Raw genomic sequence first — 12,928 nt, forward strand, 5'->3', positions numbered from 1 at the left:
CTGCCGTTGTAGTGTGTTACTGATGGTGACCTTTGTTACTTTGGTCCCAGCTCTCTGCAGGTCATTCACCAGGTCCCCCCGTGTGGTTCTGGGATCTTTGCTCACCGTTCTCATGATCATTTTGACCCCACGGGATGAGATCTTGTGTGGAGCCCCAGATCGAGGGAGATTATCAGTGGTCTTGTATGTCTTCCATTTTCTGATGATTGCTCCCACAGTTGATTTTTTCACACCAAGCTGCTTGCCTATTGTAGATTCACTCTTCCCAGTCTGGTGCAGGTCTACAATACTTTTCCTGGTGTCCTTCGAAAGCTCTTTGGTCTTGGCCATGGCGGAGTTTGGAGTCTGACTGTTTGAGGCTGTGGACAGGTGTCTTTTATACAGATGATGAGTTCAAACAGGTGCCATTCATACAGGTAACGAGTGGGGGACAGAAAAGCTTCTTACAGAAGAAGTTACAGGTCTGTGAGAGCCAGAGATTTTCCTTGTTTGAGGTGACCAAATACTTATTTTCCACCCTGATTTACGAATAAATTCTTTACAAATCCTACCATGTGGATTCATGGATTTTTTTTTTCACATTCTGTCTCTCACAGTTGAAGTGTACCTCTGGTGCAAATTACTGACCTCTGTCATCATTTGTCATAGCTCTGTGGTCGGCATGAAGCTGGACACTCTGGTGACAGTGGCAGAGAAAAGGACATTAAAGAAACTGCTGGACATTATGAACAATGCTGGGCATCCTCTGCACACGGCCATAAACAATCAGAAGAGTCTGTTCAGTGACAGGTTGCTTCTCCCCAAGACAAGAACTAACAGACTTAAAAACTCCTTTGTCCCACACGCCATCAGGCTGTTTAACTCCTCTCTGGAGGGGAGAGGGAGGGGAAACAGGAGGACGAAGGAGGGGGGAACAACTAAGCTGTAGTGCCTCTTCACCTCACTGTACAATACTTTTGTAAATAGTCAACAGTGCAATAGACTCAATACTTGAAATGTGCAATTCACTTGTATTTTTATTTTTTATTCCTATTTATTCTATTTATCCCCTTTGTATATTTTATTTATATTTGTCTCTGTATTTATATGTGTGTGTGTGTGTGTGTGTGTGTGTGTGTGTGTGTGTGTGTGTGTGTGTGTGTATATATATATATAACAATTCTGTAACTGTAACTTCGGTCGTTGCTGTGCTTTTTTTGGAAGTCGAATTTCCCAGAGGAACCCACCCGAGGGATTAATAAAGTTCTATCTTATCTTATCTTATTTTAAGTGGGGGAACTTGCACAATCGGTGGCTGACTAAATACTTTTTTGCCCCACTGTATTTCTAATGCAACATTCTTTCTCTGGTAGGTTTGTTAACACTTCTGTAGAAAACCAGAACGTGTTGTTTCATGTTTGTAAGTGTGTCCCGAAGGGAAGAAAATGTACATGTGCCTTTGAAATACAGGGAAAAAAGCTTTACCTGAAGGCACGCTTTACATCAACAAGGCAGAAAATACATCCATCAACAAATATGCAACATGTTATTGTATGAGCTGCTGAATACCACAGCAATTAGGTAATTTCATACCTTCCACATACACAGACACACAAACTGTGTCACACGCACAGCACCACATACATAATGGTCCGATGGTTAACACCAGGTAAGCCCGACAAACTCCCCTGAGCTATGCTGCGGCTCTCTGAAAGGTCTGTCACAAAGAAGTCGACTCATATATCACCGCAAATCTGGAAAGTCCCGACCTGCAGAAAAAAAGACATCCACGGAGGACTGGAACTGCCACAAATTGTGTTCATTTTTGAAAGTTAACAAAAGACATGTTCGACAAATGATTGTTACTCGTGATTTCAGGAGTTTTTGACGGGGGTGGTCCTGCTGTAAACAACATTAAGTTGACAGTTTGTTGGAGAAAGACACAGTTTCTGTAGTAAAATCCACAATGGGTTTTAAATCAAACACTCAATATGTAATTGAACACTTTGAGTTTTTATCCAATGGGTTTTTACAAAAAACCTCTAACTACTTAGGAATTATAACCACTGTTAAAAATAGTCTGCCATTCTCAGAGACTCATAAAAATGGATCTATTAACTGACAAGTTCCATGGCTTGGTGAGGCCTTTTCCCCAGTTATATGTGCTATATATTACTATTCATTCAGATGTCTTAATGTGCCATAATCCAGTCTGTAGCAGTTGATTTAAACAAATAACCAATAGGTGTAGACTATAAAAAGAATAAGAAAAGATGCCAATGTAAGAATAAATATAGTAAATCCTTTCCCAAATTATACAAGTTTACCAACTGCAAAACATCTCTCACAAAATGTAAAACAGCACGTTCCACAACATTTAAAATGAATTATCTGAGTGTGCATTCGGATTACATTTTTGCTGTTTTGATTTCTGATTAAAAAACAACAACAACAACAAAACAGGCATCTTGTGACAGCCAGATAAAAGATGAACATGCTGAATGAGATATTGTTGATTTGGGTTCTTTTTGCTGATAGGAAAAGATAGAAATTTACTCAGTTGGGCTGTTATTGTAGGCCAGTTCAAGCAAATTTCCTGTCACAGAATAACAATCACATCAGCATTATTTGTGTTTCACATCTATAATGCAGCATATTTGCAGCAGACTGCGTTTTCCTGTGATTTTATTGTACAACTGTGCCGCCATGTTATCACCGATAACAGCCGACTTCTATTTATTTTATATAAACTGCTACTGCTGTTGCCACAAGGGTAAATTGCACCCTTTCCTGTGCAACAATAGCTTTCCATTTGGAAAAGTCTGTTCCCCTGGGGGCTAAAACGGCAAATATAAAATCTTTCATGAGCTGGGCATAGATTGAATCAATAATGTGCCACATCTTTTGCCAGCAGAGCAAATGTTGCAAAGAATATACAGATTTATAGACACAGTGCCACATTCATGATGGGACAAACATCCAGGGATATGACCCTGACCTTTTTCATTACCGCAGCCAAAGGTCGGATGCTTTGTTGGCAATTTTCTAAATTATTTTGCACAATGAAGCATAAAGAAAAAACACGCATGCACACTCTGAGAGGAGGGTGGGGTGTTGGGCAAACACAATTAGCAAGGAATGTTAGACCCCACCCGGCAAGTGGTTAGAAAAATAGCTGACACTCATACAGTTTACAAAATTTAAGAAGAGACAGCTTCACAGAGCACAAAGGCTGTGACTAATATGTGTAGGAAGAAATATATACAGTGCATTTATATTCTGTGGCATGAGAAATGAGACGGCAAAGCAGTGCAAGGAGCAGGTAGGAGAAACTGTGGAATGCAAAGTTAAATAAATGACTCTAACTCACGCTTCTTATAATATTTGAGAATCTGCAAAATATCTCCCAAATCAAAAAAGAAGAAAAAACCCTCAGTCTTGCATTTATATACATTGCCCTTTCCCCCCTCTATATGTGAGCTTATGCAGAGCTGTGCCCTGTGATCCAGCATCAAATAAAGTAGAACGGTCTAGTAAGCTGATAAGGATGTAGCTGGGAGAAATACCAGTGACCTCACAGTGCACTTACATACAAACTGGAGATGGCGAGAAAAGAAACCTTAACAGTGGTAACACACTGACACAGGAGCTGCAAGTGATAAACACTCCTGTCTTTTCCATTGCTGGCAGAGACCCTCTGGCTCTGTAATAATAAGGGCTCTCTCTTCACTAGGAAGTGAGTATTTTTTTTTCTTTTCCATTGAGGTAAAGGTAGTGGGAAGGGTCACAGCTGTGAAAGAACATAAAACAGGCTGAGACTGAAAATGGAAAATAGGGTATAAATAATCCTATCCTCGTCTCGCTCAACACCGTTGCCCTTGCTTAAAAAAAAGTGACACACACACTAAATCCTTTTTTTGAATATGGTAGCAAGATACACAAGACAGAATACACGAGTGTAAGAAAAGGAGAACATGCTTGGATACGATTGCAAAGCTTCATCGGTAAGTCAGCAGAGCATATAGTAATTATAAGGTGTAAGTTACTCTGATTGTCACTGCTATTATTGTTTTACACACAAGAGCAGCAAGCAGTTTTCAGTGTGAGTGTGTGCATGTACATGTGTAATGGAAATGGAAAGAGGAGATATAGGAGAGTGATGGAGTGATATAAGCTGGCATTCTGCTGCTGGGTGATGCAAAAGCAATCACTTTTACTGCGTGTTTGGCCTCAGGAAAGTGTGTGTTTGTGTGTGTTCTATATGTATCTGCAGTGAGTGTTGAGCAACAAGGTCAAATGGGAGTCTTTCATTATGCTATACAGGTCCACCTCCCTCCAGGTGTGTATGCCATATCAGAAGCTCTGGTTTAGCACACACAAGTACAGTTTCTGTGTGCACTGATGTGTTTTTAAGTGCAGACGATCACTGAAAACACAAGTGTGCAAGCGCGCGCGTGTGTGTGCGTTACTCTCCAGACAGCTGCCGTGCTGTAATGTTAGCCGATGGGAGGAGCCTGTAGAATGTAAAGAAGTTCTCAGAGGAGAAACTCTCAACAGCTGCTCTTCAGTTCCTTCGGGCTGTTCTCCCTCTTTTGAACAGCAACTTTCTTCTCTGATCCTCTCTCTCGCTTTCTTTCTCTCACTCCCTCCTACTTTCTCTCTTTCTCTTGACTCTTTCCCAGGGGATTTTTTTTTTTGCTCTCAGCAGTTCTTTAACCCCAGCAAGTATGTGTAAGAATATACTAACAGAGCTGCCTTTTAAGTATTTTAAAACATTACTCAGTATTTCAGTGTGTTGGAAAACTAGTCTTAGTGCAGTTTATTATGAGTTTTTACTCTAAAGATAATCTGTTTTATAGGTTTTAAAATGGAGGCTAACTGTGGGTTATTGGTGTGATGATAAAGATGTAATTATTAGGTCAACGAATATATACATATGCCAAAAAGATTAACCAAGTAATAGCCTTGTTTTAACAAAAAGTAAGTCTGGATGATTCATTCATGTTCTGCTTATCCAAATCCAAGACAGGACATGGTGGTAGGTGGGTAAGCAGGGTACTCCTGACATCCCTCTCCCCAGGTACATGTTTGCAGTTCATTCTGATGCATCCCAGGGTGCTTGCAAGCCAAGTGAAATATATCACCTCTCCATTGACTTGTAGGCCTAGCCTCAGATCTCCTTCCAGTTGGATGTGCCCAGAGATCCTCTGAAGCAGAGCTATCAAACAGAAGGCTCCCGGGCCAGAAACAGCCCAGCAAAGACTCCAATCTGGTCCATTGGATGGAAAATGTGAATGAAGGCATACATTATGGACTTTTAACTTTATTTTTATACATTTAACAACTTTTCCTGCTGATAAAGGCCTCCTCCTTGTGCATTTTGACAAGCTTTTGCTTCTTTGTTTGTTAATCAATCAGCTACAACTTTTATTTCTTACAATTTAAGCCCAAAGAGTCATGCTAACAGATTTTTCGTTTATTACAGCAGCATTTTTAATCATGGAGGAAAAACTGAGACACAAAGTTGAAATTGTACTTTTTCTTATATTAAGATGTCTTAAACATTAAATATACAGTTCAGCTTCTTTACGCTGACAGCGATGGAAGTTTCGCTGGTGTGGCCCAATAAGATCAGAGTGGGATGTATGTGGCCCTGATGTAAAATGAATTTGACTTCCATGCTCTAAAGGGGGGATGATGCCCAAACGACCCCACCTGCTTCTTTTGACACAAACAAGCAGTGGCCCTTTTATGAGCTCACTTCCAGATACCAAGCTCCTAAGGCTGGGCCCAAGCACTCAACAGAGGAAACTCCTTTTGCCATCTTGTTTTTGTGTCCTTATTCTTTGGGTCACTACCAAAATCTCATGAATGTAGGGTGGGAACTAAGATTGACTGATAAATCGCCTTCCGGCTCAGCTCTCCCTTCACTACAAAGGTCTGGCCTACATTACTGTTAACACTGTGTCAATGCAGCACTCCACCCCACACTCCATCCTACCATCAGATCCTGAGATATCTGAACTTCTTTGCTTTTGGAATCCTCCCTCCTCCAACAGAGAGGGAGCAATACACCAGGTTAATCATTCATCTCACTAGTTGGCTAATACTAAGCCAAAATATGTGTAATAACAATAATAAGCAAGAATAGCAATAACACTAAGCTAAATACTAATACACCAAGTACTTAAATATGAGGTGACAACCAAAGTGATCAGAGAAAAAAAACAGTGCAGTATGTATGATTTAAAAAGTAATATCATATTAATGGGGTCAGAACCTTATAATAATGAGATAACATGAGCACATGATTTTTCCTATTATGTGCAGCCTAATACCTCTATAAAGCACATACAAATTATCTGAGGTAAAAATGGGTTATTATCATATCATAGTAATGAGTTGTGTGCTCCTAACATTTGCTTTTATTTAAAGGTAATAATATAAAATTATGCTTAATGGTTCAAGTTGTTAAACTGAAAAATTGAGTGAAAAATGTGAATTGGGGCTGCAAAATGCATCCCAGACCCCAGGCTTTTAGACTCTAATGCTTATAGATTCAAAATATTTTTTTCCGAAGGAGGAAGAGTACATGACTATCTATCGCAGACCGCCATTAGTTATTTCACATGAGGGATTTGTGTTGTCTCAGGGCGCTCCCTCTCGCTCCATTTTGGACCAATAGTTTAAGCAGTTCTGCTTAAAAATAGTCCTGACCTTCTGTCTAAATACTTGCACTAAATCGTGAAGTTGACTTAGGCTGTCATGGAAAAATATAAGTGAACTTTGACCCTTATGGATTGATTCATGGAGCACAACATTCCATTAAAATAGATAAACATAGAGAAAGTGAAATTTTCAAAATAGACCTTTGTTTAAACACATCGATTCTACATATTTATTGTTTTCAGCTCATAAACTCAGCTGGAAATTCATCTCCGTCTATTGTACTTGTCCTTCATTCCCTCACACTAAACACAAAATTGCCAAACCAATTAAAATTAAAATACAACCAGCTGTGCCTTAATAACTAAACATCCCACAGGTGGTCCGGCTCTGCTGAGTGACACGTACTCACACGCTTGCTGAAACTCAAGCAGCGGGGGATCTGCCGCTATTTGGCTTAATAGCACGCTCGCTGATACAATCAATGAAACAAATCTTTCTCTTGGTGAGATGCGTATCAGAAATACAACAAATAAATGCAAACTCACACAAGTATATGCACACACACGCACTTAATACACAGGTACCAGCTCTACGTTCTGTGACTCATCATTGCGTCGAGACAGTAAACAGAGTCAGGCCACACAGGATATTAAACCTTAGGACTGTGAGAGATAAACATTTAACACAAGCGCTTTCATTTTTATCATGCTTTTTCTCCTTTCCTCCTCCTATCCCCCTTATTCCTTTAAAGCCCATATTTGTTTAAAGCCTGGAGCCAATGTAGATTTATGACCTCTTTACAAGGCATCCTGTTTTGTCCTTCATCACCAATCACTACTTTCATTTCCTCTCATCCTAGCAGTAACTGCCTACTACACCATCTCCTCCCTTCAATTCACTCTCCACCCCATCCTGCCTTTAAATCTATTTTCAGCTCACTACATCTACCTTTCTCCCCCCCTTTGTCCTCTTTGCTTTTTGAAGTCTCGCTATCAATTATCTTCTTCCCTTGGTGCAAGCAGTCCCCTATTAATCTCTACATACATGCTGATCTTATTCTTGTTTCATTGCTCTGGGGGGGTCATGTGTGCTGCTGATTATGCAGGATGATGGAGCACATATCGCCGGTGAGGTTGCCACTGGAGTCTTGTTCATCCTGGATTCATCTCAACAGTGCTGAATAACGCAGTGTATGTCTGTTTATGTCTTTGTATACCGTAACGGTATGGAGGACCAAACCTGCCAAAAAAAAGAAAGATTATGGCTATGCTGGTTCCATCTAGAACTGTCCAGTTTCTCAGCTGAACTATGACATATTTTGAATGGGTTACTGGTTATACAATAAATCAGAAAAGGGACTTTGTGGGGAAAGAAATGGGGGAAATAATGCAGGAGTTTTGCATAGATAAATAAAAATGAACATTAAACTGTAAATTTTACGGGAAGGTAAATAAATAAGGGAATTAATACAAAGGTAAATACAGGTAAAAAGAAAACACTGCAAGTTTACACTGTGTCTTTTTATGTCAATTTATTTTAAAAAATGAAGCCAATATGTAGAAAAATAGTACAATCTTACTGGACCCATAGGAATTAACAAAACAAATACCAGCAAATCAACTATACTTAATGAACTGATGATCAGCAAGTGTGAGCACCTCAGGAAATGCAGACGTTTTGGATGGAGGACTGCAGTATTTAGATGGGTCTTATCATAATACCAAGCAGGAAAGATGTCAGCAAGCACTCTAGAGAAGCTGCTGTTGTTGCCCATTAATCTGGGAAGGGTTATTTGGCCATTTATAGATAATCTGAAGTCCACCATTCTACAGTGAGAAAGATCATTCATAAGTTGAAAACATTCAAGACAGTCACCAATCTTCCCAGGACTGAACACCACAGCAAATACACTTCAAGATCAGGCTGTGCAAGGCTCAGAGAAACTGCAGAAATAAGTCAATAAATAAATAAAAATGAAACATAAAAAAGACCCAAAAATTATGGCTTGTTTGGAAAGGTTGTCAGGAGAAATTATTTCTTCTTTAAAAAGCACATAGCAGCACTGAGGCTAGGGTTTGCAAATATGCATCTGAACAAACCACAAGATAAGCCAAAGTGGAGATGTTTGACCACATTTGCACAAACACGATTTACCAATTTGATTTATGTGTTGTTGCTTTTTTTTTTTGTTTTTTTTTTTTTACATCAGCCACAGGAACTGGGAAACTTGTGTCGACTATAAACCCCTATGTATACCAAAGTACTGGAGAGTCAAATCTAGGCCATTTGTTTGGCAGCTAAAGTTTGGCCCAAATGACACCATGCAACAGGACAATGATCACAAGGACAATGATCACAATGATCACAAGCACAGCATCAAATCTACAACAGAATGGCTGTTGTAGACCGAGTGCTCAACAGAAGTCCAGACCTCAACCCAAGTTTTTCCTGTTTACACACACATACACATATATATATATATATATATACACTCAACAAAAATATAAACGCAACACCTTTGTTACTGCTCCCATTCCCCATGGGATGGACGTAGAGACCTAAAATTCATTCCAGATACACAATATAACCATCCCTCCCAAACAGTGGTCACAAATCAGTCCAAATGTGTGGTAGTGGGCACATCTGCTATATTGAGATAATCCATCCCACCTCACAGGTGTGCCACATCAGGATGCTGATCTGACATCATGAGTAGTGCACAGGTGTACCTCAGACTGCCCACCTTCCATGATGGTTCCTCCGAGGAACCATCATGGAAGGACAGGCCCCTGCACGGTATGTACCACCGGCAGATAGAGGAGGTGGCTGATATCCAGAAATCCTACCAGTGGCTGGACAAAGCTGGACTGAAAGACAGCACAGAGGCACTAATCATGGCAGCACAAGAACAAGCTCTGAGTACAAGATCCATAGAGGCTGGGGTCTATCACACCAGGCAAGACCCCAGTTGCAGGCTGTGTAAAGATGCCCCAGAGACAATCCAGCACATAACAGCAGGGTGCAAGATGCTAGCAGGCAAGGCATACATGGAACGCCATAACCAAGTGGTGTACAGGAACATCTGTGCCGAGTATAACCTGGAAGTCCCGAGGTCAAAATGGGAGATGCCCCCAAGGCTGGTGGAGAATGACCGAGCTAAGATCCTGTGGGACTTCCAGATACAGACGGACAAAATGGTGGTGGCTAACCAACCGGACATAGTGGTGGTAGACAAACAGAAGAAGACGGCCGTAGTGATCGATGTAGCGGTTCCGAATGACAGCAATATCAGGAAGAAGGAACACGAGAAGCTGGAGAAATACCAAGGGCTCAGAGAAGAGCTCGAGAGGATGTGGAGGGTGAAGGTAACGGTGGTCCCCGTGGTAATCGGAGCACTAGGTGCGGTGACTCCCAAGATAGGCGAGTGGCTCCAGCAGATCCCGGGAATAACATCGGAGATCTCTGTCCAGAAGAGCGCAGTCCTGGGAACAGCTAAGATACTGCGCAGGACCCTCAAGCTCCCAGGCCTCTGGTAGAGGACCCGAGCTTGAAGGATAAACCGCCCGCAGGGGCGTGCTGGTTTTTTTTAAATTTTTTTATATGTATATATATATATACATGTATATGTCATTAAAAGTGAAAGTAGATATACGTTTTTGACTGAAAATACAGAAGCAACTTATAAAACAAAATATTTATGGAAGTAATGTAACAGCAGTGAATTATTTCCATAGTTTAAGTCCTCCAAAGTGCTAAGACCAACCCAATGCTACCGAGTGGCCATCAGATCCAGGCTGAGCAAGCAGAAGGGACAGACAGTGATTGTCATCCCTCAATAGGCCAACACTAAATTACTAAATCAGTTTAAAGCTACTGTAACCAAACCCAGTGAAGGGAGCATGAAGACTCTCAGCAGGCAGAGCAAGAGATAAGGGAAAAGGGAAAGGACACTGGGTGGAGTGACCGTAATCCCCCCTCATTGTTAGCAAGACTGAAAAGCACTGATCCACTTGTTCTTTGTAAAATAAAGCACAAGAAGATCTCAAAGTGCACACACAAACAGCACGGTAGAAAAATGTGCATTATGTCAATACTGTCAATCCATATTGGACCTTTAGAGCTTGTGATTACATCAGCACAAACTGACACTGACATCTTTACTTGCATTTTCTAATTCTCTCCTGTCGACCTGTGCTCTTATCCTGCTGGTCTCCATCTTCGCTACTTTGTATTCAAAGCACAGATGGATTTCAGCGGGTCACATTGATGGGAGACTTTTAATTTCCTAATGGAACACGAGTGGTGTAGTGGGTGCGTGTCAGAACAATGGCGCTAATAGGCCCACAAGCACAGAGGCTGTGTAGATGCACGGTGTTGGGCTAAACTGTCAAAAGGTAATACAAGGTTAGCATACACTATTACAAAAGCTAAGAGATGAGATTTTTAATGAAGAGAATGAACCAGCATTTTTTTTCCCCTCCTCACTCTTGATTAATGGTTGGTTTTGATATATCATTATAGCCGCTATTGATAAGAATCATCCTACTAAGTGCTACTGATCTATAAACAAAGCTGCACCGCAATTGGTTGATGATTGATGGATTCATTTAAACTGGTTCCCAAGTATAAAAGTGAGTCGACAGAATGCTGCATCATGAAGTCGGCAGCAAGCTCATCCATAAAGCAGTTATTGATGCAAAACATGGGCTTCCTCGATTTGTCTGCTCTGTCACAACAAATCATGGAATCAATCAATGTGGGGGAAATTTACATAATGCCGGTTATATCAAAGAGATTAAAATTGGGTGCAAGCTAGGAATCAATTTAGATGTCATCTTCTAGGAAGTGCAAGAAAAAACACACGGATGAATTACATCAAGAGCAATTAGATTTCTGGTGTGTGAATATTTTAGAGATGGTGTTCAATGCTGTGCAAGGATTTTAGCTGGCACGTTATATGGCCAGACCTGCGTCCTTCAAACATTTTCTTAGTTATTAGAACATATATACGTTTTTTTTTTAAAAAAAAACAATTTTTATCTACTTTTGTCATAAAAGGTGATGAATCCAAATTCCAAAAATACCAGTGACCACCAGTGCTAGCCCTTAGCCTCCGTATAGACCAGGGGTGCACAATCCCGGTCCTCGAGAGCTACCGTCCTGCAGCTTTTAGATGCATCCTTGTTCCCACACACCCGAATCAAATGAATGGCTTGTTATCAGGCCTTTGCCAAACACGATGGCATGCTGAAGAGGTAATCAAACCATTTGATTCAGCTGTGTTGGAGTAGGGATGCATCTAAAAGCTGCAGGATAGTAGCTCTCAAGGACTGGGATTGGGCAGCCCTGGTATAGACACTACTGTATCAATTTCAAACTCCTATAGTTATTCCATCCCAGTTTTTCAGAAAACCTTTTTCAGACTTTTGAACCGATGATGCACCTCGCATTCACACACTTAGGTATTCACACTGCCCACCTGTCCAGCTGATGGCATACCCCATCAGCCTTTTACAGCTGAGGGGTAAAAGGGACTGGAAGACCTGGAAACATGTTGCAATGACAGGAATAACAACACAGGGAGGAGCCGTGCTGCTCTCTGGCAGGAAGCACCATGCCCTCCTGTGTTTTAAATGCACTGTAAAACAGCATGCAGCAACACTACATATGAGCGGGTGGAGGAAGGTTTGGGGTCTTCATTCACCCTGTTCTGTTAACCGTCAGGGGTGGGATGCGGGGCCTCCTTGCTACTGCAGATAAGGAGGCGGACTGCTTTCCTCCACCCCAGAGAGAAGGGTTACATCTCCTGGATCCGGGTATGGTTTGCCCCTCTGGGGGCGGGGGTACCCAGACCTGGGATATAGAGTATGTTTGGGGAGTGTGAATGTGTGTACAGTGCCTATCTGTGTTTGTCTCCATGTCAGATGAGTGCCGAGTATTTGTTTGTGTATATGGGGGTGGGAATGCACATTTGTGTCTCCGTGCGCCTGTTCGTCTGTGTCAGCTTGGGTCTTAGACTACACCTCTCTGGGAACATCTCAGGCTCTCCAAGGTATGGAGGCCTTTCTCCCCTCACCACACTCCCTGCCAGTGGCTGATGCCGTCAGACGTTGGTGTGTTGGTGGTTCTTGGTGTCTGGGGCTGGGCGCTCATGTATGTCCCAACTCACCCCTGGTGGCCGATTGGCGGGGCCTGGCGCCTGTGGCCTGGCTGGGCCCCTTCCGGGGGGTGGGGTGCCCTCAGGCCTCTGGGCCTGAGGCCCGGTCCTCTCTGGCACAGC

The sequence above is a fragment of the Astatotilapia calliptera genome, chromosome 11, assembly GCF_964374335.1.
Source record: "Astatotilapia calliptera chromosome 11, fAstCal68.1, whole genome shotgun sequence".
In the NCBI taxonomy this organism is placed as follows: Eukaryota; Metazoa; Chordata; class Actinopteri; order Cichliformes; family Cichlidae; genus Astatotilapia; species Astatotilapia calliptera.